The sequence below is a fragment of the Brienomyrus brachyistius genome, unplaced genomic scaffold (genome assembly GCF_023856365.1).
Source record: "Brienomyrus brachyistius isolate T26 unplaced genomic scaffold, BBRACH_0.4 scaffold64, whole genome shotgun sequence".
Taxonomy (NCBI): domain Eukaryota; kingdom Metazoa; phylum Chordata; class Actinopteri; order Osteoglossiformes; family Mormyridae; genus Brienomyrus; species Brienomyrus brachyistius.
The window spans coordinates 1,224,275-1,251,092 of record NW_026042339.1 but is presented as its reverse complement, the minus strand read 5'-3'; the positions used below and the strand labels follow the sequence as shown (position 1 = coordinate 1,251,092).

The 26,818-nt window shown below is 43.5% G+C and overlaps 1 protein-coding gene across 1 annotated transcript in view; it reads left to right on the top strand.

Moving 5' to 3' along the window:
* Positions 1-20,602, top strand: part of inhbab (inhibin subunit beta Ab) — a 254,389-nt gene extending 233,787 nt beyond the window's left edge. The window contains exon 3 of the transcript XR_007387437.1: positions 20,590-20,602. The gene's annotated coding sequence lies outside the window, so the exon portion shown is untranslated. The remainder of the gene's footprint in view (positions 1-20,589) is intronic.
* Positions 20,603-26,818: the final 6,216 nt, after the last annotated feature.

Here is a 26,818-nt window from a genome sequence, read left to right as displayed (position 1 = left end):
GCACACGAATAAGTTCAAAAAGCAAAACTGCAGCATCGGCAGAATGGCACCCAGTTCGTCTGTTAAGGCTCGCAGAGGATGCGTGCAACACATCTGGGCTTCTGCTACGTTCCTGTTGCTCAGCCCTGGCTGAGATGATGACTCAGGACCTTCATCATGCACAGATGAGAGGGATGACCTTGCGACCGTAACATCTGGCTGAATGCAACATGCAATGCTTTGGTACGCCTTCCCTCTGTGAGAAATCAATAGCTTCATTCATAATTTAGGCAGGAGCTATAGGCCAATTTTAGGTGAAACAAAAAAGACAAATTAATCACGATTTGACATTTACAGAGCGACTGGAAATAGAAGCTGGTCTCAAGGGGAAAACCGTTCATCTCTGTTTGAAAACAGTTTCTGCAATAGAGCCCTGATATATATATATATATATATATATATATATATATATATATATATGTGTGTGTGTGTGTGTGTGTGTGTGTCTATACGTATGTATGCATGTACAATAAAACATAACATTCTATTGATATCGTCACTAATGGATTTCATATTGTATATAAAACATCTACAGTTTTTATATTTCTGTGTCCATAGGTCTTTGTCCTGACTTGAGGAACGAAGGACTCAAGGGCAGCCGTGTTGGAGAAACAAAAGGGTTTTTTTTTAACTAAATGGGCAGAGACTGAAAACAAACAGGACCGTGATGGATCACAAACAGACTGACGACCAGGAAGGGCACAGGCAACAAGAACCTTCAACATCAATGACCGGACTAGGTAAGACAAGCCAAACAGAGACTTATATACAAGGACTAACGAGGGGTAACAAGCAACAGGTGTGGCTCATCAGATTCACAGTAGGGAGGAGACAGGAGGGTCGGGTAAACAAGGCGGGTAGGATGTGACAGGTCCTATCGACATCAACAAATAATCAACAAATTATTATTAGATGTCAATGTATGTCATTAAAACTGCAAATTCAGTTGAGTTTTCAGTCATGCTGGTATTTTAATGAAGGGGTTGCAGAGCACAGTACTTACTTCTCACAGATTTTCCAAGAACGAGCCAACGTGTTCCCTCTTTTCTGGTGAACCAAGAATACATAATAAGGGAATATGTTTCATGTCATTTGGTTTTGTTGCGGTTTTTTGTTCCAAAAACACCCTGCGATTACATCCCTGAGACATGGTGAACACAGAATGGCGTTGGTACACTAGGGTTTGTCCCAGCCTTGTGTCCTATGTTGTGTGGGAAAGGCTCCAGGCACTCAGCTGGATGGGGGGTGACTGGATCGGTGTATGGTCAACTGTGGGTTGTCAAGGGTTTTCAAGGCTAACGCAGACCACAAGTACATTTTTACATCCAAGAGAAATGTGGAGGTAAATGTTCCTGGGCTCTTCACTTCTGGTGTTTGTCCTGGAATCGCCTGTCCTTCAGACTTATCAACTCAGTGCACCGTGTGAGTGCTGCAATTAAAAGTCAGTGTCTGAAAACTGGGCCTAGAGTAATGAGTGTTTGGGGGCACGTGGGCTGGTTTTAATCAAGAGGCTTTCACAGCTAATTGGAGAGGAGCTGTACGGCTTGTCCAGGGGAGCCACCAACCCCGTGACGCTCCATCCCCCAGGACTCGATCAGGACCACGCAGTCCAAGCTGCCTTTTTTCCATCTTAATTGCCATATTGAGCCATGTTAATATTTCCCGCTCTTTTTTAATGGGTTTTGCAGTGGCTGATTTGCGCGCCGTCGTACGGATTCGACCCTGCGAACAACATGCAGCTAATTTAGCGGCTGCAGCGGCCAACGGGGCTCAAGCCAGCAAAGCCTAATGAGGGAGTGACACGCGGGCGATAAACAAAACGCAGCAGCAGATGACAGCGCGTTGCTCAAGTCGCCTAATTAAAGGCAAATGTTGGTTTTGAAGTTCTGCCATTAATCCTCTGGCAAATGGCTGAGTTTCACAGTCAGAGGAAGGGAAGGAGAGTGGCTGAGGTGAGGAAGGTGTTCACAGTGCACTGTCAGCCCCACCTTCCTCTGCGGGAGGCCGACTCTCTGCAACCAAGGCTAAAGCATAGATCTTTGTCCTATAATATGCTTATTAACATGGACAGAAACACATGGAAATGGATGTCTGTGTGCCCTATGGCTTGGTGGCACACTTAACCCTTCAAGAACATACTAATGAAGATGTAGAATCTGCTCCCTCACTTCCACTAAGGCTCTTCTTTTGGGCTGGGGTAAGCCCCCGACAGTAGGAAAAGTCACCTATGAGACGGCTGCCCCGATTTGTTCTGATGAATGTATCTAATCGTTGGGTTGACAGGCTTCTGGAGGCCAGGACAGATAGCAAGCTTTCATCACTGCTGTCTCATAGACAGAGAGCCGTGGGTGGTAGGCATTTCTGTCGGCTTTTAACCGCAGCCCTGCATGCCAGGTCCGTGGAGCTGAAAAGTCCCAGGAGACCGAGCTTTCTGGGTCTGAAAGCTTGGCCTCTTCATGAATGCAGAGCGAGCTGCGGGCGGCCGCCGCTTGGCAGGGCCCCTCTGCCGAGTTGAGTTCAGTCTGACGGTCGCCATGGAACTTTTTCTCCCCTTAGACGCGACAGCATGAGAGAGAGAGCTGATAGTGTCGCGACACAGCCATTTGTGCTGTTTGCACAAGGCCAGCAGAAGGCTCCGTAACCTGCGGCGCAGTCCAGGGGGAATGCTTGGCAAAACTACTCAGCTCTCTCATAGCAAAGTCCACGTAAATCAACCATTTATCTTGAAGCTGGGTTGAAGAGATTGGAGAAACAGCAGAAGAGAGTCGGTGAGTATGGTCGCCTCTCCTGAGGCCAGCCGACTCCCGCCTGGGGGTTCTGGAGCACCTGCTATAGCAGGACGTACACAGATGTTTCTCCATTTCTACTTCTTAAGGTTCTTTGCCTTGTCAAAGAGATTCCCTTTGACGGCGCTCCCCATTTGAAGGGGAAACTACCCTACCAAAGCTGCCATTCATTAGCAAACACACAATTAGTCCTGACACAAAAGAGAACTATTTAATGCTTTAGATCGGGAGCTGTGCTGCTTTATGAATTCACACACCCTGCGTCAGTGATTCAAACACAGAGAGGAAACCAAGAGTTCCCCCTCTCACTGACTCTGCCTCCAACTTGGTTCTGTTTATCAATAGGCTTGAATGATGGATTAATGTGTCTTTCACATTATGTATTTGTTTATGTAAATGGATTTCAGCGCCTTAATTACACCTCAATGATATTCTTTTGACACTGATAATTTATGTAAATGTATTTATACGGTGCAAGTTCAGGCTAACATCTCATTTTTCAAAAGCTTGCTGAAGGCAGCTGTGGAATCTCATGGAGAAGACCGCTTAAGAAAAGGCACGATCGGAAGCTGTGGCTTTCAGTATAGCCTCAAACAGCAGAGCCACCCATAACCGTCCCGCATCCCTTTATTAGCCTGGAAACAGCGGGGAGACCAGTCACCCTCCTGCACCCCTTTATGAGCACCGAAGAGCTTCTGTAATTCCCTCCGTCTCCTTAGCTCCGATCAAAAGATCTCCTCTAATTTCAGGTGAGACGTTCCGATGCGCTGTCAGCTCCGAACGGCTCTAAGTAATGAATGATAAGACAGAGAACGCAAGCAGTAGGAAAAGAAGCTGCAGGTCCCATTTACTTCTAACAGACACCCAGCACTATGCGGGGTGACGACTGTTGCTCAGCCTTTCTTGGTTATCTGGGAGGTTCTCTCTTTCCCCTGCAGAGAGGAAGCTTGTTTGGACATAATTAAGGGCATGTAAGTACACAGAAAAAACACCCAAATACTAATAGCTGTAGCTTTTCCGGATTCTACAGTCTGGAAAATAAATAAAATGTGTAATTAGATGTAAAAAAAAAACAAAAAAACATGAATCATGTTGCAGCCATTCCTCTGTGTTAATTAACATGACCACGATCCAGAACGACATAACATTAGAGGTCTCGGTAGGGCACCGTGACCAGCTTACCAGCAAAGGGGCCAGCAAAGTAATAGTCAGAACCCTAATATTGTAAAACCGCACAAATGCATATTGATGCACTACAATTAATAGGGACATAAACTCTGAACTATTAATAAACATACCTGAGTGCTGACCGCAGTTCTTTGGTGGTCAATAATAATTCGTGTTTTTATTAAAGCTTCATTGATTATGTATATACTGGCATTTTCAGTGGCAGCTTAAATGCCAGGTGCGACCATGTTCTTCATAATGGAATAGAGGTGAATCCAGAAAATCACTGTCTTTATGAAACAAATGCCCTTCATAAGCGCCGGCATTTCTCAGCTATCACAGTGTATCAATATTCATATGAGCCGCGATTCCTTTATAAATCATTCATGGCTGTGTTGTGATTAACAGCCCTCATTAGGCCACCAAAACTGCAATGTAATCACTCCCTTCAGGACGGTTTGTGTGTGAAATACACATGTAATACTAAGGATGTGGTTGGATAAAGACAGATTACATGTTACTGGTTAAAGGTTAATTATCAGGCAAAGGGACTTAGCTTTCTGAACTAGGGGTGCAGAACAACTAAGGGATGGTTTGTCCTCTTCTCTCAGAAGTTAGGCCTCTGTGAGATGTAGCAAACTAAGACCATACCCCTGTCCCTGAGGAATTATGGTAATTTTTTTAAATAATTGCACTAACAATCATCTTTGAAGTGTTCCCTAAGCTTTTTTTTTGGGGGGGGGGGGGGGGATTAGAGCAGAATAAGTACCTATGTTGTCTTTAATCTCCAATTAACATAGCTTAATGTTAAGGAGTACTTTGCGGACAGATCTGACACATCGAGCGTCATTTCAACCATGGAAGCAAGAAGCTGTACCCATTGTAGGCCACTGCATGCTGGTTAGGAGTTTTTTTTGTCCCTTTTTATCTTCTCTTGCCATGGACACACGTGATAGACATGCCTCTCCGGCCTAGTTCCTCGTCCCATCACCTCGGACTCGAACCCGCCACCGATGTTCTTGTCACTCTGCTGTTAAGTGTTTTGCCAGCGATTACTGTATCTAAGATTGCCTTTTGAATAGAGGCTCTACAATCTTCACACCCCCCCCCCCCGGCTCCACCTCCAGCCATCCAGAAGCCCCTGCCATTACTGGCAGGTTGATGAGCACCCTGAACCATGAGAAATGTTACAAATTAACGTTTGTTTGAAGTGAAGTTTGACTGCAAGAGGAATCATTGCAGTGAAGGTCATCATCTAGTATAGATGTTTTGATAGCTGCTTAGAAATACAGTGTTTAGATAAGAAAGCTAAATAATAATAAAGGACACACACGCACACACATAAAACCAAGAATGATGTGACTCCCCTCAGATTTCATCTCCTTTCTCGTGAGTGATTCTAATTGTTTGGTCTGGTAATATCAATGAACTTGGAACAGTTGAATTTAACAGCCTGGTTTTCACCAGGAAACAGCCTAGAGGCAACCAAGTGTGCTATTTTCAATATTGTGCATATTAAAGTGAAAGGACTTCATCCCTGCTGTTACCCCAAAGAGCCAAATGGTAGCTTGTGCTTTTTGGCGAATTATTTTCATCTGCCTGGATATTTATAGGCAACCTCCCCTTAAGTAAAACTTAAGCAGAAAGAACGTGAGTAATGTGAAGTGAATCTTGAGTAATGTCACACGTTTACCAAATGTTGATGAGATACGGAACGAGGGATGCTGGTCTGCCTCTGTGTTTTGAAATTCTTGCCCACCCTCTTCGTCATGCTAAGGTGATCCATGTTGGGGGGGGGGGGGGACACACACTATGAGCTACTTCAGGTTTTACAAACTACTTTGGAACCGAAAGGCTCCCATGCTTGGCTAAATTGTTTGGTTCATCTTGTACTTCTACTGGTTTGTTTCCTTGATTGAAAGAATCATCCAGCTCTTTCACATTAACATTAGTGACACATGCTTGATTGTAGGAGACTGACCAATCAGGAGGTAGACCAATCTGGTTCCTTTTAGCTGAAATGGTAGTTTATAAACCCTGCCGTAGCTCATAGTGTCCCTCCTAACATGGATTAGGTGGTCAGCCTACCTCAAATTCTTTCTGCCGTATTTCAATAACCAGCCATGCTGTCCTATGTTTTAAGCTATAGCACAAATCTAGACTAAAGTAAAGGATCAAGCCTAAAAGATGTGTGATTAAGTAGTACATAGTGCCATGAGGATGATCCCTGTCTTTAGGAAGACATGCTGTCATTTCTCTACCTATTTTTGTTATACCATGATATAAAGAAAGTAGAAATGAAACTCTGCTGCAGTTTTCCCTCTCGCTGATGCGCATTCAGTCTCTGCTTCTCTTCCTGCGCTTTATGTAGCCTTGAGTCCTTCAGCTTGTGTAGTGTCTGTGTGCATCAGCCGTGGTAATGAATAACTGCGTAGCAGATCCAGGGGAGGCCAGGGGGGGATAATCATGGTTATATCCTGTGTAATTCAGCTTTCATCAATAAGTTACATATTAACAGAGACACCTGAACACCAGGGGTGGACTAACAACAAAATGCAGCCCCGGAAATTTCCTGCCAAGTGACACCAATTTGATTTTTTGTCGGCCTGTTTGCGTGGGTTGGGAATTGGGGGGCGTTTGGTCCCCCTTAATATACTTCGTGGTTGATCAAGGGTTGGGGGAATCCCCCTTGGTATAAATTGACGCCAACCTGGGGCAGTCATTTGCATATTTTGTGAGCATGGTCACCGACCATGAGGAAGATGCACTGGCCCTCTCAAGATCGACCCACTGGGACATTTCCATGTCCAGCCACTAAGCGCCTGTCTTTTCATTTCTTATATGTGCCCTTGAGAGGTAAAGTGGGCTATCCCACCTGTCAGTCAAAAATGAGTTTAGTGTCCAATATTAATTATTAAGGGCCTATCTATCTTTTAAATATACCGAGATCTGTGCTACTGTACCTATGATATATATCAATTGTAGGGTATAGCCACATTGATTTTTTGAAAAAAATTTAACTTTGGAAATCATTTGCTCAAAACTTTGTTTTTGTGGGATAGCCCACTTTACCTCTCAAGGACACATATAGCATGGTCTCTTTATTTTACCCACAGAAATATAACAGGATTCCATGTTTCAGAGCTGTGTTCATGTTGCTTTTCTTAATAAACTTTCGCTAGTTGTTTTAAGCTAAATGTCTACAAAAAGGTGCAGAAAATGGAATTGACATTTTAAGTCGTTTTACTACTGTCTGGAGTCCTTAGGAGCAATTTTGTGGCCGCGGTTTGCACTGTGGGTGTGATAAGCCTTGAACAAATCTAGGCTTCCCTGTTTCAACAAGCAGGTTCAACACTGCACACTGTTCAACACCTTCAGCTCTGCCAGCTGGCTCTCCGAAGACCCGAGCAGGGTGGACAAGTGAGAGCCGGCTAAGCGAACGTGGGAGTTTTACTTACACAAAAATGTTCTGAAGGCAGAACGAAATATGATTGGTTCAGAGAGATAACCAATTGTATTGTAGATCACATGGGTCCGAGCAACTATAAAAGGTGGGACCAAGACATCAGATGGGTTGGTCCCGCCTCCTCTACATAAAACTCCAATGAGTGACTTAAGCAGACTTATCCATTATGAAAGGACAGAATGAGCTTTCAGAAGAGACACATAATAAAACCATTCGAAGCCCATGTTTTGAAACTACATGTCATGTAATCCTAGGCAGCAGAGGGCCTGATCTGGGATACACCCTGGATGGAATATGAGCTTCATCCATCTCAGCTATGCCTTCTCGTCTGGTTTCAAGCCAACGCACCTCCCTTTGCTCCAGTGCTTCTCTAACCCTTTCTAATTTGCCTACAACCCGAGAAACCCGCTTGGCTCTTTACAGCTTTTATTCAGGAAGGGAACTGGCTTGAATGTGTCCACTCCCACAAACCATTTCACCAGCCAGAGGGAGGATGGGTTTCAGAGAGGCAGTGCTTCAAGGTTTGCACACCTCTGCCAAGATGAGAAGCGGCCTTTAGTCTCATTGCAGTTTCCCTACATTAAAGTCAAAAGGTCCAAGGTTTTTTTTTTTTTTTTTTTGTAGTGTTAAACAACAGGTGGCGCTGATGCAGAGGAAGACGTGTCATTATTACAATAAGGTGGTGATCTTGATTAACACACAGCTCGTATAATGATATACGTTGCTCACAGAAAGCCTCGGAATGCTTGCTTAATTCAGTCATATATTGCAAAGTAGTTTTTATAACAAAAATCATAACTTTCATTTGTTTACAAAAATATATATCACAGAAACAACAAAAAAGTTTTAAGTAAAACATTCATTTCAAGTAGTAATAAACTGAAGCCTAAATTATACTTGTAAACAAGCTGTTCTGAGTTTAAAAGTTCATTGACAAGCATCATTGGATGCTTTGTAATGAGTAACGCCTTTGCAATGTCATAAAGCACCAAACATTTGTGTTTGGTATCTCTTTAGGGGCCAATGACTACAATTGCAATTAATAGCAAAATGGCAAGAACTGAACTGAACGATCGCGTTTAAAAAAATATGACACTTAATAAAAAGAAAATATCCCTGCAGAAGATATGTGCAAATATGTTAAACATTGCTTGTCAATGGACTTCTATTATGAAACCACTAAATTTGCAGCATTTTTACAGAATTAAGCAAGTGTCCAAAGACTTTCTGTGAACACTGTAAAACCTCTGACACCTCAGAATAGTTTTGGGTCTGAGAACCTTTGGATCACTAGCTGTGGGACATCCCCCCTCTCATCATTAAATCATTAATGCATGAGTCTACTTTCCCTCGGCTTTTGCTCAGAGATTTGAGTGCTCTTGGATGCACGTCAGGTGGTGCTTATATGCATGCTCGCGAACAGCTCTTTCTAATAGATTCTTCTAGAAACTAATCTCTGCAACTCTAATCAGAAATGAATGAATTTAACCCTACTGCTAAACAAAAGCTCGTCCTTAATTAAGACATTCGAACATGCAAAACACTAGGGGCTGAGAAGTTAAATTCGAGTGTGTTTGCAGTGAGTGCCAGACATACTGTTTTTTACTAATTACAGACACTGGTTTCCAGCTGCTTCATTTGAAGTCAGTGCGGAGCCATCAGAGACCAAATGCTTTCACGGACTAGCAGGGGAACGGATGTTGTTTTTATTACGGGGGATGATTTGTGTAGAACCTGAGGTGCTGAAAATGACAGCCCAAGTGACTACTCCACTGAGGATCGTGGGTGGTGTTAATTACTCCAAGAGCCCTTGTTTCACGAACACTTACCAAAGCACATAACCATTGTCGTCATTCTCCTAAATGAATAAAATGCGTTTCGTATTTCGAGTGAAGTGTCTCGTGCATCTGCAGCTGGTTCACGATGACACATCAATGCCAGAAGTTCATGCCAGGAATAGGTGTAATAAGTAATTTCAGCTATTTATCCAGAAATTATAAGGATAATGTTTTTCCTTGCTCCCTGTTCTTGACCAGAGGCTATATTTATGGCCATACTATTTGAACTAGAACATCATCTTAGAACCTTATACCTTGTTACTATCAGCAGGACCTTAAACCCATCTTACCTATGGATATCTGAGTGAAGTTTGACTCCAGTGACTTGTGTACTCACGCTGCGGGCACGGCGTACTTGGACTTGCATTGCCAATATTTCCTACAAGGCCCAAATGAGAGGCAGAAGGTACCACTGACCATGTTTACCTTGCTGCCAGTGGGCTTTGCCCTTGTTAGGTATTGGTTGGCTGCTTAGGATTAAACGTAATAACGTTGTTCAAATTGAGGGAGGGGCTACTCTGGAGGATCTAATTAGCCTCTAATTAGGTATGATTTTAATTATAAACTAGGGTTATGTAGGATTGTAATGCTAAATCAGGCTAAATCGAGCAGGATTTCAGTTGTAAATGTAGGTATACAAATTTGATTCCCTTAGTAATCCGCTCATTTACAGATATAACAGCTTCTGTCTAATTCTACAAATTCTCAAGCATGTTGCTTGATATGAATTATGCATCCTTCAGTGTTGTTTTGCTAAATACGTGATGTATTCTGGATGGTAAGTCCTGTATAGCTTTCTTGTAGGCATCCTGATGAATATTCAGTTTACAGCCAGATGCTGCTCTTGCTACTTGTACATTAACTTTTAAAATGGTTCATTCCGAATGGGAACCAGGCAACAGCAGCAGTATAAGCAAGCGAGGCCAATCTTCCACTACTTAGGCTGTTCCGTGTTAATTTATTTATGGGGACAAACTGCCTGTAAGATCTCAGGCAGCATGTCTGCTACACAGTGCATGGACTGACATTAGTAAATCTGTAAGTAGCAAGTGTAAAGGAAGAGCAGAGCATGGGTCATACAGCAAAGCTTCGTGATACCTGCAGGGGGCGATGAAGAGCACCAAGGTCATGACCGTGAAATGCCTTAACTCGCATGTCAATTGCTCCCGTTTGTCACAGCACTCTCCCATGATGACCGTGCTTGTGACATGGGCCTGGCTTTGGTAGCGCTGTGGCGTAGGACTCTAGCAAGGCCAAGGAGAGCATGTCAAGTGCATAGCAACATAATGAGGAGAGTCACACAAAATGCTGGATGGGAATGAAGAGGGGAACCAGGTGGAACAGTTTCTCTGGAGGCTAAGCAGCCACAGTTATTACCAAGAGATGACACTGTAAGGACACGACAATCTTTGCTGCTTAACGTGTATACAGGATGAATCGCCAATTTGACACCAGAGCAGCATCTGAACTGTATGTAGTTAATACTTAATTATTATTATGTGCTATCGAAGGTTCAGCTACTTCTTAATTTCACTTATATAATTTCTGTCAAGTTTGTGGGGATCTTTCTTCCATTAGTTCGTTTGATCATATATTTGCAGAGGACTGCTACGAAAAAAAAAACATGGGCACACTTACATGTTTAATTTAATGGATTCTGGCTTCTCGATGCCCAGCCCAATAAGGGGAGACCTTCCAGAATCGGAGACTCTGTTCTTCTGCAAAGATAAGACACGTCAACATCACTCGCAACGTTTCATTCAATCTCGTTTAAGCCAGCAGCAGGCTGCAATTACACAAGAAAGATAGAAATTGGCGAGGCTTTGAGACCATGGTACATCCATGGGGAATCGGAGAAGACGTGAGGCGTTAAACTTCACTGCAAAGGCGCAATTCTGCACTGCCAAACACCGCTTGCAAAAATGAGGAAGATTTGTGGCCATGAGGGACTGTGAAGGGAAAACGATAAAAGAGAACTAATTCAGAGAGACGGCTGCATGGGATTTCAGTTTTCAGTGGTGGGACTCTACGGGAAAGAGGAGTTCAGTGCATATACTGACAAACAAGATGGAATTGGCTGCTGAAAACATGTGGATTAGAGGGTCTACATTGTTGGGCACCTTATCACTGAGCTGCATTCTCCCAGTGACCCTTGGGGGACAGACTACTTCTCTTTCGGCGCGCACAATGCTTCCTCCTATTAGTAGTCTTGGAGTATGACATCTGAGTCAGTTTCAGAGTTCAAGCTCAACTTAAACCCTGTTTAGCTGGTAAGATAATGTCCCCCCTTGCTGGCTGCCTTTCCACAATATAAATACACAGAATACTAGGATCATTCCTGCTTTGTGTTTAATTTTTTCAAGATATAAGTGAGATGGCTGACCACCAGAAAAAGGAAGAGGTTAAGAACTAGCCGAGTGTAGGATTCAGTCTCCAGGCTGAATGCTGTGTGAGCATTTATCTTCTGGGGACAAACTTGAACTTGAAATGTTTGATTCTGAGAAGGATGTTTGAAGGCTGCTACACCAGCATTGGGCTGTTTAGGAGTCTCTTCATCTCTCCCAGCCACGTGACTGATTATTTCTGTGCCAAAAGGGATCATTTGATTATCCAAATAAATGTGTGCTAATTGTGTCTGAATAGGATGTTTGTGAGAGCAAGCTAATCAGCCATTAGCCATTTCCCCATTATTGTCTCGGATTTAATGATCTCATTAAGACTTGCTATTTATTTCTCCTCAGTCCGCTCAGTTAGATGTGTATTATAATAACTCATGTCCAGCACTGATACGTAGCTGTGGGCAGAGATTGTCATAAAACCACTCCTGCTATTAAGGTAACCTTTGCACCATTAACTAAGAGGTGGTCCAGCTAAATGTAGAGGCTAATGTGCTATGTTCTGAGGTGTTGGACCACGCTTTTCTGAGGGCTGTGCAGTGAATCATTACCATCACTAATATGACCCGAATTAACAAGAAGATGCCTACCATCTGGAAAAGCAGGGAAGGGGGCTTTACTGGGTGCTGTTGGGGGCTCCTCAGTGCCTAGCAGGCCTGGGGAGGGGGTAGCATAATTGTTTTTGTCATCCTTCAAGAAGACGTGGCTGGACTTGTCGCAGATCTCTTTCACATGGGGAGAGTGGGATGCTTTGCCTCCTGAGTTTTGTCTAGGAAAATGCAGCAGGTTTACAATCGGAATCTGTCTGTCTGTCTATGTAGCATCTTCAAAGGTTTTTTTTTCAAACATGTGAATGTTAATGATGGTCATAAAACTTAAAAATACTGCATTATGGGATTCAGAGAGAGCGCATTACCCTAATGTGACAGATCGAGCTTAATTGTAGCCTCTGGCTGCGGAAACTTTTCGGTGACCTTGCTGTGCTTTCTTCCCTGGCTTGTGAAGACTCTTCGTCTTCTTAAGGATATCCTGCAGGCCTCTTGGGTTTGCTCATGTTATTTAACAGAGCCTCTATTTCATGCCGCTTTTACGCTGCACTTTGATTCTGATTAATCGCCGTGGTTCCTTGCTGCCAAGGCTGCCAGTCACTCCCCGCTCGTGGGCTACTTGGGGTCGGCATACAGTGATGGGGATTTTCGAAAAACATTTACCTTTCTGCAGTCACTGACAGAGCTGGAAGCATCCGGAAGACTGCAGCGGCACAATGTCACGCTCAGCTCACATGTGAATGTGTTTCACAGCCTTGTTGGTGTGTGGCTCTGCATGGACTGAGCCCCAGACTGGCTGAGTGACACTAATAAGCATGCAAACACACACAAATACACACTCATAGGGACACGCACACGCTCACACACAGACATGCACACACAAGAGCCCACACATAGGCACACAAATGCACACACGTACACGTATACAGGCATACAGACATACTAGCACAGACATACATACAAGTGCACACTAATAAGCATGCAGACACACACAAATACACACTCACAAGGACACGCACACGCTTATACACAGAGTAGCAATAGTTTGGCCAGAAAGGTGATTCTCAAGCTGGAAAATGACCTGTTATCATTTACATTAAGGACTAGATATTCTATATTCTAGAAATGCTAACTTCCCCGAAGCATCCCCATTCTCTCAGCGAGGCTTTGTTCAGTCCTCTGCAGCAGCCACAGAAAAGAGCCAATCTCGTGCCTGTCTCACCACCAGGGATGACCACCCACTGTTGAGATGTGTGTGTGTGGGGGGGGGTTAATTATAAACATTGTTCTACCCTTACAATTAATGCAAAGCCCACAATAAAAAAGCACTGAATTCAATTCCATGGACATGAAATATTTAGTCGTTCCTATATTAAAGTTTAATTCATTTTTGTGAGAGGAAGAAGAGAGGAGTAAGAAGTTTGGGCCACATCTGACCCCTTAAGCTTCAGGAGATGCCGGGCTGGAGGAGAACGCTTCCCATGAATATTTCACTTAGGCTGCTCTTGTGTGTGGCTGTGTGTCTATCAGTCATGTCCGATCTGTTCAGAGTCAAACTCTAACACAGGAGAAGGAGGGATACCCATACCAGCCCCATCAGTCCCGTTCATTTGAAAATGACGCAGATTTTTTTTAGTTCGCCTCATGGAATGTTCTATTTGTTTGTCATTTCAAAAAAACAAGAAGATCTTTTGTTTCTTATAGCGATGCATCAATGCTGCTATGTTCCAAAGCCGCTCGAATTTGTGGAACAGCCGCGTGCAGTTCACAGAGCATTCTCTCCGAGCTTATTTATTTATTTCGACATATTAATTTGAACAAACAGGTGTAAAATTCCCGCTGATGCGGAGTGAATCCGCAATGAGCAGCCCCGCCACATCGGAACAAAGCAGACTCCTCGGACACGACCGACCCCTTTTCTCCAGCAAATGTTTGCTCCAGAGGGATCTCCTGAAGCTGCGCAGATGAGTGGGCCACAGAGATGCTCCTCATTTTGCTAAACAGAGGCCTCTCCTTGTGCTGCTTGGAATGTAAGAATGCAGATGGCAAACATTCTTAACGATGTTCTCTTTTTAAACTTTTCCAGATATGCGAGTGCCATATAAAATCCCAATAAACCGCAGTGTTAGATCTCCGTAAAAGTCATCGCTGCAGGGGACCGGCTTGTGTCGCACCTTCTAGAGCCCTATTATTCAAATCACGGTCCTCGAGGTCCGAGCACTGCTGGTTTTCCAGCCTTCCTTTACCTGTGAGCCAGGTGTGAAGCCTCTGGCCAATCAGAATCAGTAATTACTAAACTAACTACCTGGGAAAACTGAAAACAAGGCCTGGATTTGGAATCAAGGTCCACATTTGAAGAGCCCTGTTCTAGAGGATTCTTTTGCAAACCCATCACCGTCCAGGAGCGGCCTTCCGGTTTGAGGCAGTGACAGACTCAAAACCACAGCCTTGCTGAGCTGAGTGATGTCTTAAAGGAGACATCAGTGATGACAATGGGATCTTTCTTCATATCTGAGAACGGAATTAGATACATCACTGCTGTCTAAGTCCATTCTGATCTGCACGGTGGCGAGTCCAATCCATAACTCATCCAGTGTAAAGTGCCTATGGGCAAAATAAGTGCAAATAATCAAATATAAGTTACATGACTACCATTAGCCCCCCTTATGAAGCATCAGTGAGGTTTTATTCTCATTAAACAGAGCACAATTCTCCATACTAATGAAGCTTTTAGTCTTTTTTTTCTAGTTTTGTGAGGCCAGAATGTGTTTTAGTCAAAAAATGAATTGGTTATTATTTTTAATGAGCAGATACAACAGAATGAGGAGGTGCGGTTTTTCCTGACGCTAACCACTGTCCGTGGTCAGCAGAAGGAATGTGTCCTGTTATTTAATTGGCTTTTAAAATTTAATCTGAATCACACTGAATTCTGCAACAAATCAAAAGTATCGGCTGACAGGTTGATATAATATTTTGTAGAGGAAGCAGGAAAACTTTTACGAAAAAACGAACGGTTTGTGAAATACGCCACCCAGAGCACCTCCGTGAAGCACAAACCGTATTATCACACGGAGAGCAGAATGATGTAAGGTCCTGTAACACACACAACATCGCCCTGCTTGGCTAAAGGCTTGCTTAACCTTCTTCTGTGATTTTTCCATTTGCGTCGATTAGTGGGGAAACGATTGTACTGATCATGCAGCGTTTATTGCATCCGCGAGGCCATCTTCTTCATTACACGGTCTTTGCAGCTTCGCATCCTCTGACTCCTGGCTTTTCTAAATGCTGCACAGTGGCCTTTTCACAGTGCCCACCCGCTCTCTGGGCCCGCTACCTTTACCGCTCTTATTTGTGTTTTCCTGGTTGTTTGGCTATAGTCGTGTCCTGCCCTACTCAGGAACCTTCCAGCAAAAATCCTGGCAGAGCCGGGTGGGGTGTTGCATGGCCTTGTAATCTCTCAGATGCTTTATCAGACTCCCAGAATCCTTTATGGCAGCATTGTTATTCATTTATTTGTTTTCATGTTTTGACTTTCTATTACAACACTGGGGGGTTGCAGGTTTCCGAAGACGAATTCTGCAGCGACTCTTGAAATGGTGAGGATTATAGCCTCTGATTTATACTTACTGAGAAGACTGGGAATACAAAGTCATTCTTAGTGGAGATGAAAGACGAGGCAGACTGAGGTCCGCGCGCGACGGCGACGAGACCCGTGTGTACCGCCGCCCTTCCCCAGGCAGCACGTAAGCCTTCAGTCCGCTCAGGAAGGAAGAATAAACCCCTATACCTCTCTGTCCCTCCCTCTTTCTCTCTTTCTTTCTCTCTCTCTTCCTCTCTCTCACACACACACACACACAGGTTTGTAATTATATCTTTATCGGGACTCTCCATTAATTTCTATGGGGAAAACTCTAATCCCAACATGATGACCTTAACCCCGACCCAGCCCTAACCTTAACCATAAGTAACCAGACAAAATACAAGACATTTTTTGTTTTTTGATTGCATTCGCAGATCTTTGTGGGGACCTGAATAACGGTCTCCACAATAAAAAAAAAGTTTTTATTACGTCATGGGGAACATTTGGTTCCCACAACGTAAAATTAACATAATCCACACAGATACAGCATGTTAAATCTGAACACAACCTGTGCACCTTGCATCCTTGCTGGGATGTTTGCAATGTCCCCACAATATGAAGATTATTAAGCTGATTCATCTACATTACACAGAGGTGGGCAAGAACTGCACCGCATTAGTCAGGTTCTGAATCTGGCACATTAGTCAGGTTCCGATTTTAGCCTGTTAGCCAGGTTCTGATTGTTCAAAAGACCTGGAGGCAGGAACCTCAGAAATCAAGACAATCGCGGGCCACATTCCAGCTGCGTGTCCCCGGTGGCGGATTCTGTAACATTTCCGACATGCCGTCCTTTCCCGGACTGTGGCCCTCTGGCCATCAGGGACCTGCAGATCCAAGGCGATCAGTCAGTGGCAACACAGTGCTGTGCTGCACACTGCATACGCCCCGCGTGTGACTCAGATGACCGCCTCGTCATCCATCACATGCTCAGGTCGCATCCCAAGATGGAAACAACAGCACAGGGGCCACTGACGAAGCCGGTCTTGACGAATCCCTGCCGACACTCCCCTGCTCTTTATTAAATCATACCGTTCCCAGGGCTGGAAGGGGCCGGCTTCAGAGTCTGCTATCTGTCAGGCCTACGGTCAGGGATACTCCGAGCACCAAAGCAGATTATAGGCATTTCATGTCCAAGACTGGCCAAAGTTCATTACTCCTCAGTGAGACGCATCGATGGATGACAGGAGCTCTGAGAGCCGTAAATAATCCTCACACATGAGTCTCTGTGAGCCTTACGGCTCTGGCAGCTATTAATCAAAGCCATTTGTGGATTGTCCTTCGACATCTTGCCATCGGGGTCCTGCAATAAAGCAGCTCAGAATGTCAGAAAATTCGGAGGGTACTTCGGTGCCACATGGAAGGGGGGGGAGCTGCCATTGGGGACCACAATGTGAGAAACGCATTGGCTTTAAGCAGATTGATCCCGACAGGGTGCTGCATGAAAAATATCCAGAATGTCAGGTGTCTCAGGATCTGGTGTCGTTGCTTTATTTGCCTCTGTGTTTCGGGCTCTGTGGCCCGTGTGAAGACTGACGAGCCCCTCACAGCGGCCCGGTGTGGCCCCTGGCTCCGGCAGGCCCGTGCCCTTGTCACACCATCGATTTCCTGCCAGCTGGCTCTGCCACCCAACATGGCAGCGTCTGACATTTAATGATCTTCAGAGGGAGTGATGTCACGTTTATCACTCTTCATCAGACGCGACAGACCCGGGTGCCAGAGTGTAAACAGGAGAGGGAAATATACAATGCATAGTGTGGTACTTATAACTCACACACAGGTACATACCAACTCATGAAATTACAGACACAAAAGCACACACGTACTCACCGAGTTACAGACACAGAACCACACACGCACTCACGAAGTTACGGGCACAGAACCACACACGCGCTCAAGGAGTTACAGACACAGAACCACACACGCGTTCACCGAGTTACAGACACAAAACCACACGCGCACTCAAGGAGTTACAGACACAAAACCACACACGCACTCATGAAGTTACAGACACAGAACCACACACGCACTCAAGGAGTTACAGACACAGAACCACACATGTGCTTAAGGAGTTACAGACACAGAACCACACATGCACCCACACAGTTACAGAAACAGAATCACACACACACTCATGGAGTTACAGATACAGAACCACACACGCCCTCACGGAATTACACAAACAGAACCACACACGCACTCATGGAGTTACAAACATAGAACCACACACCAGCATGAAGCTGCCCCCCATGTTTCAGCTGTTAACCAAACTGGTCACAAACATTTGTGCTGTTAAATTTTTTGTTTGTGCTGATTTAGTTTCTGAGATAGAAATGTTTGTTTACATGGTCAAGTGACACCAGCATGAAGTTGCCCCCCACTTGCATGTGATTCTGCCCTTACCCATCACAATCATTTGTGCTGCGTTTGTGCCAGCGTGTGCCCTTTAAATTCTCTTTTGTGCTGCTTTTGTTTCAGAGATATAAAGGTTTGTTTACATGGTGATATCACCAGCATGAAATTGTCTGATTTCGATCACAATTGTTTGTGCTGTTTATAAATGCCGGTCAGCATTTTTACTGAACATTTACATTTACGACGAAGAAAGTACATACTGCTTCATTACGTGCAGGCTTGACCCATGTTACCATCTATCCTGCCAGCTGATCACAGTGCAGTAAGTCCATTCCTAAAGTTGTGGGAGCAACAAAGCAAAATTAGAGTATGGAAGGTGGGTTTTGGTGTGAAGGTTCATGCAGGTGAAACACAGACAGAATACTCACAGAGTTACAGACACAGAACCACACACACTAAAGCTGTCACTTTTAAACCAATATTCGAACATTTGCTTGAACATGATGTGAAAAATGTATTTTCAAACTAAACTATAATTAACCCATTTGAATTTTAAAGTGTCACTGTTGCCTATAAGCTCATTAGACCATTTATTGTAATTTAGTTGTTTACCGTCTACGGAACCCCTAAGAGGTCTGGGTGGGAAAATATTTTTAAATGGTTTTGTATTCACTCACAACAGTTTCACGATCTCACTACACTTGCCCACTGGCTATTTGCTGCAACATGATGGCAAAGATAAACATAAATAATGGAGACATGTCCTGTGAAGTGTGATTTAAGCATTAAACTATGGGGGACAATGTACACCATGTAACTTTCATATAATGTGGCTTTATACATACTAATTAATAACTGCACTTGTTTGATTACTTATGCTTAAGGTTAGGGCTGGGTAGGGGTTAAGGTCGTCATGTTGGAATTATTAATAAAGATAATTTTACCATGGTGCTGGAGTTAAAGTTTAAACTCGGACCCACTTTGACCCACAATGATTCAGTGTAGATCCACATATCCCCACATACATCATCAAGCGAGAATACCAGGGAGGTATTCAATAGTGGGTTCGGGTTTAAACCCTAACTATGACATTGCGGTAAAATTAACTTACATTCAGTTTTCCAGCTGCAATATCTTTGTTTGTGCAGTTCAGGTACAATAGCACAATTGTCTTGCTTAAAGTCACTAGTGATAAATGGACAGGGGACAGTTATCAATTAACAAATATAAAACACACATATGAAAGATATACAGTGTGTATTGTCCCCACAATCTAATGCTTAAAGCACACCTAAATCGGTATGTCTGTATCATTTAGGTTTACACTTACTAGTTCATAAATTCGATGTTTTGTACTTTAAACAGACGCAATACAGTTATTATTAGTAATGCAAAATTATTGCGAGGTAACACAAAACTATTTCATGCATCCCATGCAGAGATCTCAGTATCAATGAGAGAAGGTGAGTCACTTTCCTATTTAAAAAGCTTTAAATTGTATTTCTTTACCCTGGCCTTTAATATTTAGTATGTTTAATTTCTGTCTTTTTATATAATTCTGTTCACATTCCCGGAGTTACAGGCACCGAACCACACATACAGTGTTACAGAAACAGAACCACACATATACCAACTGAGTTACAGGCACAGAACCACACATATACAGTGTTACAGAAACAACCACACATGTAGCCACTGAGTTACAGTAACAGAACCACACATGTAGCCACTGAGTTACAGGCACAGAATCACACATACCAACTGAGTTACAGAAACAGAACCACACATGTAGCCACTGAGTTACAGGCACAGAACCACACATACTAACTGAGTTACGGGCACAGAACCACACATATACCAACTGAGTTACAGGCACAGAACCACACATGTAGCCACTGAGTTACAGGCACAGAACCACACATATACCAACTGAGTTACAGGCACAGAACCACAAATGTAGCCACTGAGTTACAGGCACAGAACCACACATACCAACTGAGTTACAGAAACAGAACCACACATGTAGCCACTGAGTTACAGGCACAGAACCACACATACCAACTGAGTTACAGAAAGAGAACCACACATATACCAACTGAGTTACAGGCACAGAACCACACATACCAACTGAGTTACAGAAACAGAACCACACATGTAGCCACTGAGTTACAGGCACAGAACCACACATACCAACTGAGTTACAGAAAGAGAACCACACATATACCAACTGAGTTACAGGCACAGAACCACACATGTAGCCACTGAGTTACAGGCACAGAACCACACATATACCAACTGAGTTACAGGCACAGAACCATGCACATACTCAGAGTTACAGTACAGGCACAGAGCTACAGTATGTGTGTGTATGTAAAGAGTATGTGCATGGTTCTGTGCCTGTAACTCAGTTGGTATATGTGTGGTTCTGTGCCTGTAACTCAGTGGCTACATGTGTGGTTCTGTGCCTGTAACTCAGTTGGTATATGTGTGGTTCTCTTTCTGTAACTCAGTTGGTATGTGTGGTTCTGTGCCTGTAACTCAGTGGCTACATGTGTGGTTCTGTTTCTGTAACTCAGTTATGTATACACATACTCCCACAGTTATAGACACAGCACCACACACATGCTCACAGAGATACAGACACAGAACCACACACATAATCACAGTTATAGACACAGAACCAGACACATACAGAATTATAAAAACAGAACCACACACACACACAGAGTTACAGGCGTAGAATCACACATATACCCACAAAGTTAGACACAGAACCACATACATACTTGGAGTTACAGACACACAACCACACACATACTCACAGTTACAAACATTGAGTTACAAACACGCACAGGGAAAGAGAGTCACTCACACAGACAGGCACACACACACGAGTACACACACGCAAACACTTTTAATTAAAATGCTTTTCAGTGAATTTTACTCATCATAAAACACACAAGGTCGAAGAACAGGCCCATATATAAAAGAGGTAGATATATCTGTCTGCGTGGAAATATTACAATTATTCATGTACTGTAAAGAAATAAAATGCACAATCGGGTTTATTGTACCTCTCAGGGTCTAAGCAAACCAGAAATTCAAGGAGTGATACAAAGGTAATCTTTCTCACACATGTTGTTATGTAAAGATGTTTGCCGCAATTTATAATTACGTTATTTTTTTTCGCGAGATATTAATTTTTTCCTTACAGGATTGATCACTTCAAGCATGAAGTGAAATCTGTATTCATGAGTATGTCCTGAGCTGCCAGGACTTATTAGAGAAACACATCGATTTATTGAATCAGACTGCAAAGTGGGGAAAAAAAAATTCCTTGAGACATAACTTGCGTCCCTGTTTGCTAAGGCACCATCTGTAAAATCCATTTGTAAGAAACATCTCACAGACAGCAGTGCATGAGAGAGCACTCTTCCATTTGGATACACTCAGTATGTCTGAGTGTGTCTGTTTTTTCTTGTACCCCATGCTGTTACATTGTTGAACAGAAGTACGCGATATGTGGAGTTTGGAGGCAAACTGAACCTGAAAGAAAAATAAATGAGGCCATACACTAAGCCATACACAAGTCGCCTGACTGAACGAGTGAAAGATTCCCGGTCATCGATTATGAGCAACATGGCTGACATCAGTATGCAGTAAAATGTGTGGGAGGCACATGACAAACAACGCAGAAGTTAGACTAACCTTGCTGACAGACTAACAAGGTAGACAAGAGCCAGGAACCAGACGGGTGTCCTGCACGAGTGTCAAGCATAAGAATGTTCTTCTGTTTCTCTGCCAAGGAACCAGGCAATGCGCCGGACTGTAAGACAGGCCGCTTTGTCTGAATATGTCTCGGACTGGATTAAGACACTCTCCCACGGCGCCGAGAATCGTCTTCCTGGAAGACTGCTGTCCCGGTGTGAAAAAAAAGATCACAGTGATCACTTGGGCTGACACTGCAGTAGTTACAGACGTGGAGGTATCGACTCGGACTCTGCCTCATCGTTACGGAACTACAGGAACCCCGGGTTGTTGGGTCCCTTTAGCTGATGGTGGTTCTGACAACCCTCATTAGCTGGGAGCGCCAGAGACCCACCTAGCAGGAAGGAACATGTTCTCGCAGCAGCCCATCAGCTCTTGACTGCGGTGTTCTGGCCTGTCGACTTGCGTTCCTCTGGATTTTGATATTAGGAAAACTTGCAGTTCTTTGAACACCATGTGGGTATGTGACTCTGTGCTGTGATTTTTGAGTTTCTGCACTGGCCTGTCCTTAAATAAGCATGTTTTTTTTAATACTGTGATGACATTACCTTTACAAGTACTGTATGTCCATGTTTTCCACATGGAGATTCTGTCACTGAGATGTACTCAGTCACCGGGAAAGGTGGTCCGTACCCTTCCTTCCACAATCTCCATCCTCTCTGGGTATGTCTTCAACTCTAAAGTCTCCCGCATGGTTTCGGGTTAAAGCACAAGGCCAAGGCCGTTTCCGTCTGCAAGGAATGCGGTGATATATAGATAATGATGGGGGGGCGAGTTTCCCAGCTGCGGAGCGGCAGCAATGACGGAGCGATGAGGCTTCAGCAGGACCACGTTCCACCTGCCCTGTCCCTCTTCCTGCCGACTCCCATAAATCATCCCCCATCCTCCTCTACCGAGACAGAACCACTCAGTCACATAAAATACACACTGTCACACGACAGTGGTGCCAGTGCCATCCATTCAGGCTGACAGGAGCCAGGGGAAGCCCACGTCCCAGCTGCCCAGGAAAACACCACAAATATGAGCTGGGCTCTCCGCGGGGTTACGAGGCGTAATGCTACACACTCATAGGCAAAGCCTCATCACTGTCGACACCAGCCATCCACACTCACAATCTTCTAAATCAGAGGTGTCAAATTCCAGTTCTGGGGGGGGGAAGCCCTGCGTAGCTTAGTTCTTTCCCCTGTTCCACCACAAATGTGAACTGTTCTAGGGAAATCGTGGCCTGTCCACACGAATGCTTTCTGCATACCAGCTCCTCGCATTCACTCCTTGGAGCTCGGTTCACACTTTGACATACACTGCTGTGCAGAAGTTTTAGGCAGTCAAAGAAAATGATGTTTAAACGATCTTCATGTTGGTGTAGAACCATGATATTATGCCTGTCAAAGTGTGTCAGCTTAGCCACTTCAAAACTAAAGTTCTCCTAAAGTCACCGCGGTGTTTTCAGCAGCCATCCAGTGCACTCGTGTGTTTCCTGACTTCACCACTAGCGCAACTCGTAAGGCTAATCAATACCTCATTGAGATTTTTACCTAATTAAATTGATTAACTAGGTAAGCTGGCAGTGGAATTTAACAAATATGGAAAGGCTGAGCTGCCCCTGAGGAGAGGTTTGGGAACTGAGGCGGCGTCCATCTAGCCATGCAAGAACGTGTCAGTAACCTTTTGGAGAACAGAAGAAATTTTTGTCAGTTAGGGGTTCAAGCATGTAGTGCTGGAACCCTATTGTGTTCGTTAAGATTTTTTGTCTTCATTATTCTTATTCTGGATTAAAACAATATGGGGAGCAGAGAGCATGAGGTGTAGAAACACCAAATTAGGGCTAGTGGTGCAGAATTCCCCCCACTACTCAGGATAGCAATATCGCACTCATCAGCCTGACGGTGGCGCTATAGTGCAATGTTTTATTTTTTGAGCTATATTTCTGAGACCGTGAGTCATAGGAACAACATTCTTTTTCACTAACAGTCCCTGGCTGACGCCAAAAAATGCTGCAATTGGGACTATGAAGCTTCGCCTACTTTGCTAATTTGCATAATGTGGAAAATCTACTTTTTCAAATTCATACACCCAACTCATACAAGATATGAGACCAAAAATGTCTTGAGACCTTAAATAGATAGAGAGATAAAAGTTGTTTGTAGGATTTTTTAATCAGTCAAATTATTCCGATGCTAGAAAGAAATTTCTCGGTTGTGACCTTTTTGCACTTATTGACCAATTTCTCATCAACAGAACTAAATTTCGCCGAATTTTTCTGAGTGTGGTTCGGATGACGTACTGAGGCCACTCCCCAAATTTCGTAAAAATAACCCAATAGGGGATGCTATAACTCAAAATAGCTTATAACTCAGAAACCATTGGACACAGAAAGATGAAATTTTGTATTCGTATTCATGGCGAATCTACTAATCTACTCATCAAACTTGGCTGACAGAAGCAAACCAAATTTCATCAGGCTTTAATTACCCTTGTATATGACCTATAAGCATGAAATTTGGTGTCATGATGCAACAGTCCTTCCAATGATCAGGGCTGCAAAGAGACAGCAGTCAGCCTAATTGGGCTGCTATAATGGTGTTTTTTTCATTTTGCCCCATATTTTCTACACTAAATATGAACAAACAATAAGTAAATATACTTTTCTGCACATCCCTTAGCTTCAGGTAGTCATATTTCCTAATAAGATCATCAAACTCCGCCTCTTAGATGTTTAGCTAATTCGCGAAATGTGCAAAATCTACCATTCTGAACTTGTCTCAAACTGTTCATCTAATTCACACAAGAACTGCAACACCTGCAGACCCAAAACAGCTTATAACTCGGAAACCACTGGACATAAAAAGATTAATGTTTGTGTGCACGAGCATGGCCAGATGTCCCAACATATCAGATAATAAAATCTCATCCACTCATGAAACATGGATATCATCAGCCAATCAAATTTCAGCAGGGTGTAATTACCCTTGTATATGACTCATAATCATGAATTTCAATGTAATGGTGCACTATTCCTTCCACTACTCAGGCTTGTGTTGGTGCTGCAGCAACCATAGTTCATAGGCCCTTATACGGTAATGTAGATGTTATAAGGCCATACAAACACAAGGGGCTTCCATACTTAATGCACGTTCATTTACAGACATTGACATTTGATGTTAAAAGGTGGTCAAAGAGTCAATTCAGTCCATAATGTGTGGAGCTCATTAATCACCGCCTGCGGCGACATTTTTTATTATGCTACTCTTAATTTGCATATGTTCTAATGTTAAATTTTGTTTGTTTTTTTTCCACAGCAAGTATAAACATCTTTATTCAGATAAATAGCTTTAAACATTTTCTTTGGCCGCCTAAGACTTATAATTGTAAGTGGTACTAAAAAGGCTCAATGATCCTTGCATGGTGTGTGATTGACAAACAGCGGAATTCATCACATGGTCATTGTTTTACTCTTTCCAAAATGCTGGCGTCTGCAGTTTCTGAATTAATTTTTCCACATGACTTTTGACCACAGTGGCAAATTGAACTGGAAAGTCAATAAATCGACTGATTTTTTTCGTTGTTGTTGTTGTTGACTAGTAGAACAATTATAACTGAGTTAGCAGTAATAATTAATTGAAAATGTCTATAGTGACACCGATACTGAAAAACAGAACACAAGTGAATTTTAATTAAAAAATGCAAAAAAACATGAACAGAAGGTAGAATTAAATGTTTCTTTCGGTAAGCTAGACCATATGCTTTACACATTATAGCTGTTTTCTAATAATATTTATTATTAGTCAAGCTGTGAGTATACCTGGCTCTCTGAAGCTTTCATAAATTACGATTAGTCTGTGTAAAATCATGTAAAAAGCAGAAGCTGATGCTTGGCTGGGTTTAGAGGAGCACATATGGAACTTGGAAGGAGATGTGGCTGCTGCTGATGGACTAAATCAGCAGGGTACTGGGAGGGAGCGAAGATGTGGACCGTCTGGCAGGGTACTGGGAGAGAGCGAAGATGTGGACCGTCTGGCAGGGTACTGGGAGGGAGCGAAGATGTGGACCGTCTGGCAGGGTACTGGGAGGGAGTGAAGATGTGGACCGTCTGGCAGGGTACTGGGAGGGAGCGAAGATGTGGGCCGTCTGGCAGGGTACTGGGAGGGAGCGAAGATGTGGACCGTCTGGCAGGGTACTGGGAGGGAGCGAAGATGTGGACCGTCTGGCAGGGTACTGGGAGGGAGCGAAGATGTGGACCGTCTGGCAGGGTACTGGGAGAGAGCGAAAATGTGGACCGTCTGGCAGGGTACTGGGAGGGAGCGAAGACGTGGATCATCTGTGGGTCCTCGAGGACTGGGTTGGGAAACACTGCTCTAATCGTTTCAGCCATTTTATTACTCCTGCTGTCCGAAGGCATGTTCATTTGTGTCTGGGTGCTGATTTGGCACAGAAAGACAAGCAGACACACTAACAGCTGAATGCGGATTCTACAGCCACGCCGATCCTTCCACTTGATTCCTTACAACTTAATTTATTTTGGATGTGAGAAACAAAATGGCTTAACTGCTATTTCACAAATCCAAGTAACAGTCTCCTCATCACAGTACTACTGATGCTGATTCCTTTAAGATAAAAATAAGATGAAAAGACATCTTTTATTGTCATTGTACATGAAGGACAAGAATCAGTAAATCTGACATTTAACAATCCTTGGTGAGAGTATCACATGCACGACCAGTCAAATGCTTTTTGTACAACACAGGTTTTCCCCATTTATTTCATAAAATGCAGATTTTTTTATTCTTGTTAAACATTGGAATGTTAAGTGAACAACTA